This window comes from Ixodes scapularis, unplaced genomic scaffold (assembly GCF_016920785.2).
Source record: "Ixodes scapularis isolate PalLabHiFi unplaced genomic scaffold, ASM1692078v2 PGA_scaffold0__279_contigs__length_252992795, whole genome shotgun sequence".
NCBI lineage: Eukaryota > Metazoa > Arthropoda > Arachnida > Ixodida > Ixodidae > Ixodes > Ixodes scapularis.
The window spans coordinates 174,508,773-174,516,567 of NW_024609835.1; positions in this window are offsets into that span (position 1 = coordinate 174,508,773).

Genomic DNA, 7,795 nt, shown 5'->3' on the forward strand with positions numbered 1-7,795 from the left:
TGATTCGCATCATCTGTTTGAGCGTTTTGTTGGCTCGTTCGACGAGGCCGTTGGCAGCTGGGTGATAAGCTGTAGTCGTTGCGTGACGTATACCACGGTACTTGAAATAATCGGAAGTTTATCTGGCAGTCATCTGTGTGCCCCTGTCCGTAACTAGTACTGTGGGGCATCCGTGCTTGAGGATAATTCTCCTCTCGATGAACTTCTGCACCGTGGAAGCCTCAAAGTTACGAACAGCTTTCGCCTCAGCAAACTTGGTTAGGTAGTCTATGGCAACTATGACAAACTTGTACCTTCGTGAAGCCTAGAAGGGCCCAATTATGTCGAGTCCAACTGTATGAAATGGCACATCGACTTCAACTGGCTGCAGCAGTCCGTAAGGGCACGTCGTAGTCATCTTCATCCGTTGACAGAGGTCACTGCTTTTCACGAACCGTTGGACATCCAGATACTGTCGAGGCCAGAAATATTTACCTTGGATTTTCTCGTATGTGCGACGGATTCCCATGTGTGCTCCGAATCTACTTCCATGAAATTTCTTGAAGTACTTCCGCTCGCTTCGTCGCCGGCAAGCATAAAACAAATCGTTCATGCGTTGGTCCTGCATCCCTTTTGTAAAATACATCATGAAAAAGCACGAATTGTTTACTTGCTCTCTTCTGCTGTTTCTTTGTACCAGCCTTTTTCTGCAGTATCTTTATGATTTTTGTACAGAACGGGTCCTCCTTCTGCTCGGAGGTTAAGTCGGGCTCTTTGACCTCAAACACATCGCAAGTGCGGGTCCTCCCAGTCTCTCCCGAGCCGTTGGTACTCGAAGGTTCCCCTGAGCAGAAGCGGCTTGGAATATGGGACAGACAATCGGGGGCAGTGTGACATGCGCCAGACTTGTACACAACTTCAAAGTCGAATTCTTGGAGCAGGAGAGACCACCTGAGCAGGGGTTAGTTTCCCTCCTTGTAACGAAGAACCCAGCAGAGCGCATGGTGATCTGTAACAACATGAAACTTTCTGCCTGTTAGGTAGGGACGTAGCTGTTCCAGGGACCACTTAACTGCAAGGGCCTCAAGTTCAGTGGATGTGTAGTTCTCTTCAGCTCCGTAAAGAGAACGGCTGAGGTATACAACAGGCCTGTAATCCCCAGTTTCATCTTCCTGGAGGAGGATGGCGCCGAGGCCGGTTCTGGAAGCGTCAGTGTGGACCTGGAGGCCGTATTTAGAGTCTTCTGAAAAGTGTTTCAAGACGGGAGGTCCACATAAGGCAGATTTCAGTTCATGGAAGGCGTGTTCTTGTGGAGCACCCCATGTGAAGGCTTCTTTTTTCAGGAGCTTTCTCAAGGGGGCTGCGATGGCACTATGGTTCCAAATGAACTTACGGAAATAGGACGTCAGTCCCAAGAACGATTGAACTTCAGCCGTAGTTCTAGGAACGGGGAATCGCGTTACGGCATCGACTTTCTCTGGATCAGGTTCAATACCTCTCTTGGATACAATATGTCCAAGGTAAGTCACTCTTGTGCAAAAAAAATGGCACTTCTGCGGTTTGAACTTGAGATTGGCGGCCTCAAAACGCACGAAAATATTTCCCAGTTGTCGAAGGTGATCTTGGAACGTTGTGCTATAAACAATGCAGTCGTCCATGTGGAACAGTGCGTTGCGATACTTTAGATCACCGATAATGGCATCTGCAGTTCGCTGACACGTTGCCGGTGCCCCTTTTAACCCCAACGGCATTCTCAGAAATTCATACAGCCCCCACTGCGTAACAAAAGCTGTCTTAGCGGTGTCGCCAGGTTCCACCTCTATTTGGTAGAATCCTGAAAGGAGGTCCAATGTTGAGAAATACTTGCTCCCACTCAATGCCGCCAGAGCATCATCGATTCGTGGTAGTGGATAGACAACCTTTTCAGTTACAGCATTTAGCTTCCTGTAGTCTACACCCATCCTTGTCGACTTGTCCTTTTTTTTTAACTAGAACCAGTGGTGCTGCCCAGGAGCTTTTGGAGGACTGGATTATTTTTGCATCCATTAGGTCTTTTATCATCGCCTTCACCAAATCTCTTTGAGCCGGTGAAATTCGCCTTGGGTATTGTGCAATCGGTTTTGCACCACCAGTAGAAATGGAATGTTTCTCTATCGTACAAGATCCCAGGTGTGCAGTGTCGGTTGCAAAACTAGAACGATATTTTATCAAGAGTTGTTTTACTGCCTCCAGCTCTTCGGAGTTCAGCGAAGCTCCCACGTTGAAGCTCAACTCATCAATTATTATCTGCTGCGTTTCGTTGCGGACTTTCGGCACATCTTGCTGGTTCTCAAGATCAGAAAAACTGGAACATTGCAGGACTGATTCCCATTCGATGGGAGACAAGTCAACCGCTTCAACAGCTTCTACCTTTTCTGCTGATCCTAAAGATGCCCTCGCAGGTATTTTGGATGGCCTCAAGGAAAAGTTTGTAGCCAAAAGTTTGAAAGTCTTTGTCCCTGCATCGATGACTGTCGGTTGCAGTTCCAACAGGTACCGTTCAACAGCTGATAGAGAACCGGTTATGTATAAGATATCGCGACTTGTCTCGCCGTCTGGGACTTCCAAAACGACTTCGATGACTTTCCGGGAAAGAGGCGGTACTACTTGGGTGGTCGTTGCATAAACCTTGAGTGGTTTTTCGGCTTGGATCGAAAACGTGTCTGTACCCCAGTCGATAAATGCTTTCCAAGAGCGTAGAAGGTCATCTCCAAGTAAGACTAAGTCTTCCTTTAAATGTGGGACAACCACAAAATTCTGTCGGAATGACCTTCCGTCCACCGTAATGTCGACACTCACTTCTCCATTATTTTCAAGTGGCAGCCCATTTGCTCCCACAAGTTTCAGGGAAGATTTTGAAGGTGTCATCTCAAGTCTCTGGCAAACAGCTTCATTCACAAGGCTTCTGGTGGAACCAGAATCCAAAACTGCACTGAGTTCAAGGGATCCCATAAAGACTGGGACCCGTTTGATGCCCACAGAAGATTCACAGCTAACGCGCTGCACTACTGGTGTCTCCCCGCAGGCCCCGAAGACACCAGGTCGGAGTTTTCCAGGTCAGTCGGAACGTTAGGCTCCGCTTGAAATGCGCGCTGCCATTCCAGAAATTCTTGCTTGAGAGGCTGGGGGCGCCATGTAACAAAGTGGCCTTCCTGTTTGCAATTTAGGCAAAGCTTGAGTACTTTCCGACGGGATCCTTGAGCCTTGGTCTGGGCTGCATTGTTCTGGCGACGGAATTCCCTTTGGTAGGTCAGGCTTGGTCGTGGTTTGTCATTCGCACTGCTCGCTGCATCGTATTCCTGACGTTTTTCCCCAAGCTGCTGTTGCCGATCAAGTTTGACGAAACCGCACAGCCCACCGGCCCCTCCTTCGTGGAAGTTTGAAACTTTTAATGACTTCTCTTCGGGCTTCTTGGGTTTTCCGCTTGCCCGATAAAACTTCATAAAAGAGTCAAGGAAGTCATCAAGTGATGTGAAGCTTCTATCGAAATACATCCGCTTTGCCTTGTCGTTCAGCGATCCAAGAAGCAATTCGCACTTCTCGGCTTCGCTTCCTGTGAAGACACATTCTTCTATCAGTTGCAGCTTCTGAATAGCGTACTCCATGCACGCTTCTGTGGAGGTCTGTCTTCGAGCGAACATTGCTCTTTGATTTTCCACAGGGCTTTCTAAATTGTAGTGCCGCCGAAACGCGGACTTCACGTCATTCCAAGTGCTCATCTTCTTGGAGTTAAGCTCGAAGCGCATCCAAGCAAAATCTTTGGAAGGTAGCTTTGATATGAGCAGTGGCAGTGCGATATCTTCCGGCAGCCCGTAAATTTTCAGCCAAAATTCGACCTGATGGAACTAACCAATTACGTCAGTGGCAAGGAGGAGAGCTGCACTTACGGCCGCGGTGGATGGCTGAACTCGATGGTTGATGGTATCTCCCAGTCCACTCCCCTGGCTTTGCTGGTTCGAGCCCTTGTCTCTGCTTTCAGATGTGCTGCATGAGTTTGGAACGCTCTCTTGTAGTTCGGTACGCAGCGGCCGCTGCTGCCGTTTCTTTTTCTTGGATATTTTATTATATCGCCCTTGGTGCTTGGAGCCCTCGTCGCTGCTTTCAGAGTTGCTTCTCGAGCTCGCGGCCTCCAAGCAGTTGAGTCTCTCGATTACTGGGGACAGTAATCCGCACACCAGGGTCTCCATGGCTTTCAGAGAAGCGCTATCCCCAGCAGCACTTGCAGAATAGGCAGGCGTCGGTGCGGGTACAGTCTTTTGTCGGCTGAGAAGCTCTGCGATGCGTTGCCTCAATTCAGCGATTTCTTCGTCCCTCCTCGAAAGGATCTGCTGAAGTTCTTCGCTCCGTGCAACTGCCGCCTCAACTTTAGCCTGCAACGACGCGTCACTGCCGCTTTTTGCGCCGTCTTCATCCATCGTTGCTGACGTTGTAGTTAAGCCTTCTCGTTGATGCGAAGAGCTCAATGGGCGATTTGATAATGACCGCCGTCCCCACATAAATTTACCTCATTACGGAGCCCCACGTTGGGCGCCAAGTGCGACGAAGCTCGATTGGTCGTCGAAATATATATTTTAATGTTCTGCTCCGTTGAGGCGTGGTGACATTCTTTTTCTTTTCCAGCTCGATCTTCTTCTTCCTTTTTCTTTTTCTTCCAGCGTTCACGCGACACCGTCACAGTAGGTTCATTATAATCGCGCGCTATTGCTGTGTTTATTTATTTAGTAGCTTTATACTTCCGGAACGTTTACTCAATTTTAGCCAGATCATTGTCATTGTCAATTCGGATAGGGCGATCGCCGGGTTGCCTCCTGACAAAAATCCTTCTGCCCTTCTGCCAAACAAACTGATAACGTCTTTCCGCTGCCTTCGTCTTTGCATGCCAAAGGAATCTTTTTGTTTGCGCTGTTAGGTTGTCCATTAACCAGATACCCGACGCGTTATTTTTGAGTACAGCCCTTGCCTGGAACCATCCATCTCTAGTAAGTCGGGACGTGAAACGAACGAAAATAGGAGGAACCTTATCTGGCTTTCCGGGCCATCCTGTGCAACGCTTCTACATCGTTTTCAGTCAGTTCAGCAACGCCTAGCTGGTCCGATACTTCTTTCAGTTTCTGCCACATGTTTTCGTATGGGAGACATGGAAACCCATGCACCTCAAGGTTCTGTCTGCGGCTGTATTGTTGAAGCTCATTTACTTCCTGTTTTAAAGCTTCGACTTCTCTTTGGGTTCCGCTATTTTACAGTCTTTCAACACGTTCCCCGAGTTCTTTAATATCTTGGTTTTGCTTTTTCTTTTCCACAAGTATCTCATCATATTGGTCTGACATGTGCTGCACAGACAGCTCAAATTTTGTCTACTGTTTCTTTCATGGAAAGAAGCTCGTCCACTTTCGCTCCGATTGACATTAAGACATTCAGTTTTCTTGTTATTTCGGCCAACTAGTTCTCGGTTTTCTCTACCGGATCTTTTGATGAGGTTTGTCCGTTTACTTTTGCAATGGTGCATGTTGAACATTGTCAGGACTCTCTTGTTTCATCGGTCATTTTTTTAAAGCACTTTTTACCACACCCGAACATTTACCCATGTGATAGCTAAAACCACACTTTGAACAAGTCATGCACACCCCCACTGGCAAGACTTCATGACAGGACAAACATTCTTCTGCCTCTGCCATTTTTAGCTTCTTTCTAATATCAACTAATAGGCAAAAGCAACAGCAGCAGCGATAACAACACCTAAAAGATCAAGCGTATGTACCAACCTGTAACGTGGAGGGCAACAAAACTATAGGCGTCTGCGGAGCAACCTGCCATCGCTGCTGCCGAGTGCTTGTGAAGCCTGTCGTTGAGCGTAACGGCTTTTTGTTTGGTGTCTTGCGATGCCGTCACTGCCACGTAGTTCGTCGCAGCCAATCAGATGGTTCCCTTGACTTGCTATGATGGCTCCGCTTGACCTTGGCGCGTGTACAGCGATCAGGTCGGCGAAGCAGGGTAGATGAGTCGCCTGTAACGTGGAGGGCAACAAAACTTTAGGCATCTGCGGAGCAACCTGCCATCGCTGCTGCCGAGTGCTTGAGGTCCGGTGTCGTGTGACGTGCGTTTGGACCCGGTGACGCGCTTTGGGGGCCGCGGATGTATCACAGTGAAAAGGCAGAGAGCTTACGAAGGGAAGCAGGTACGAAATAGTCCGCTGTGTTTTGTGAAACAGTCCGCTGTGTTTTGAAATTTTCGTACCGAAAATTAGGCTTTTGAGTTTCAACTTTTTTTCTTTTGGCCCACTGAACGATGTGGTATTAGTAAAATCCCAATCTAAATTGATTTATCCCAGCCCAAAATTCGTTTCATGGGCCCTTTGAATGCCAGACTGTCGCGTGTTTCCCCGCGCATATCCTACTACAAAAATAATTAGTTCATTAAAAAAAAAGCACCCACAGATTGCTCAAATTTGGTCCGCATGGAGCTAATAAAGCATACCAATAAAATTGAAGCTCACCCTGGCGGAATAGTCGGTGCCAAGCGGGGTACCCATCTCGAAGCGAAACCTCTCGCTGAATTTTGCGCCTCTTCGGCGGGGGGTAAACACGTAAACCTCAAACCCGCATTTATTTTCTCAGGAAAACTCATGGCGATATCTCTAAATTTTTAAATCTGCAAAGTTTATAGGTCACGGCAGCTCCATTGAAATTAGAACGTACTCCACTTGCTTGTCTAGGAGATGGATGGCGCTAGACACGAACTGTCGCATTTTGTTCCCCGTCTCATTTTACCCCACCTTATTCTATATGTAATCGTCCGCGACAGATGCAGAGTCATATAAAAAATTACAAAATAAAAATCTATTTGCGAGACAGCGAAGCTGAACGAAGACTCATTCCGTTCCGAGAAGCCGCGGCGGCGTCGGAGGAGCCCACACTTTGGGTTGTGCCGGGCCTCCGCAAGGTGGCGACTCCAAAACTTTTCTCCGGGAATAATAGTGCTATTCACGGATTAAGAATTCCAAATCAATTTACCAGTGAGCTTTATTTGGTTAATTGCTAGCGTAATTTGTGTAATGCTTATCGAATCGTTAAATCATGGCGAAATGTTAAGTATAATTTAATGGCTTGGGAAAGGCAATTGCTCGAATTCGTGTGGGCTTGGCAACGCACGTAGAGTGATTAAACCGTCTTACTTAATTTCGGATTTTTTGGTATGACTTTAAGTGCCATGGCTTGATAAAAAAAAGAAAAAAAAAAGGTGAAAAAATAAACATGTTTTACATTAAAATTTTACGTTAATCGTACCCTTATAATATTTGTTTTTGTCATTGCCCCAGTACAGTTCTTGTATAATGGAACAACCATACATAATAGAACATGAAAAGTAGAATTCGCCAAGACGCTGCTTGTCCTAAAGAGGGTGCAAATTACAGTTAAGTTCATGCTTGAAGATAGCAAATTTCCTGAAACGTCCAAACAAGGCGACGCTAAATGATGGAACAAAAGACGATAAGAAAAAAAAAAAAATGCGGAGAATGTCTACATTAGCGAGAAGGAACTTTTGTGTGCGTTAACAGGGCTTAACAAATCTGCACCGAATCGACAGTGCCCCAAATAAAGTATCAATTGACTTGTATGAAAAAAAAACTTTCGCAGTAATATATTTTGTAAAAAATAGCCTCTTAAGTGTTTATTTGTAATCCGAATAAAATATATTTTATAATGAATGTCATAAGCGACAAGAATAAAATATGTTTGAGCAGCTTCTATTCGTGACGCACTAGATGTTGTCTGCGAGT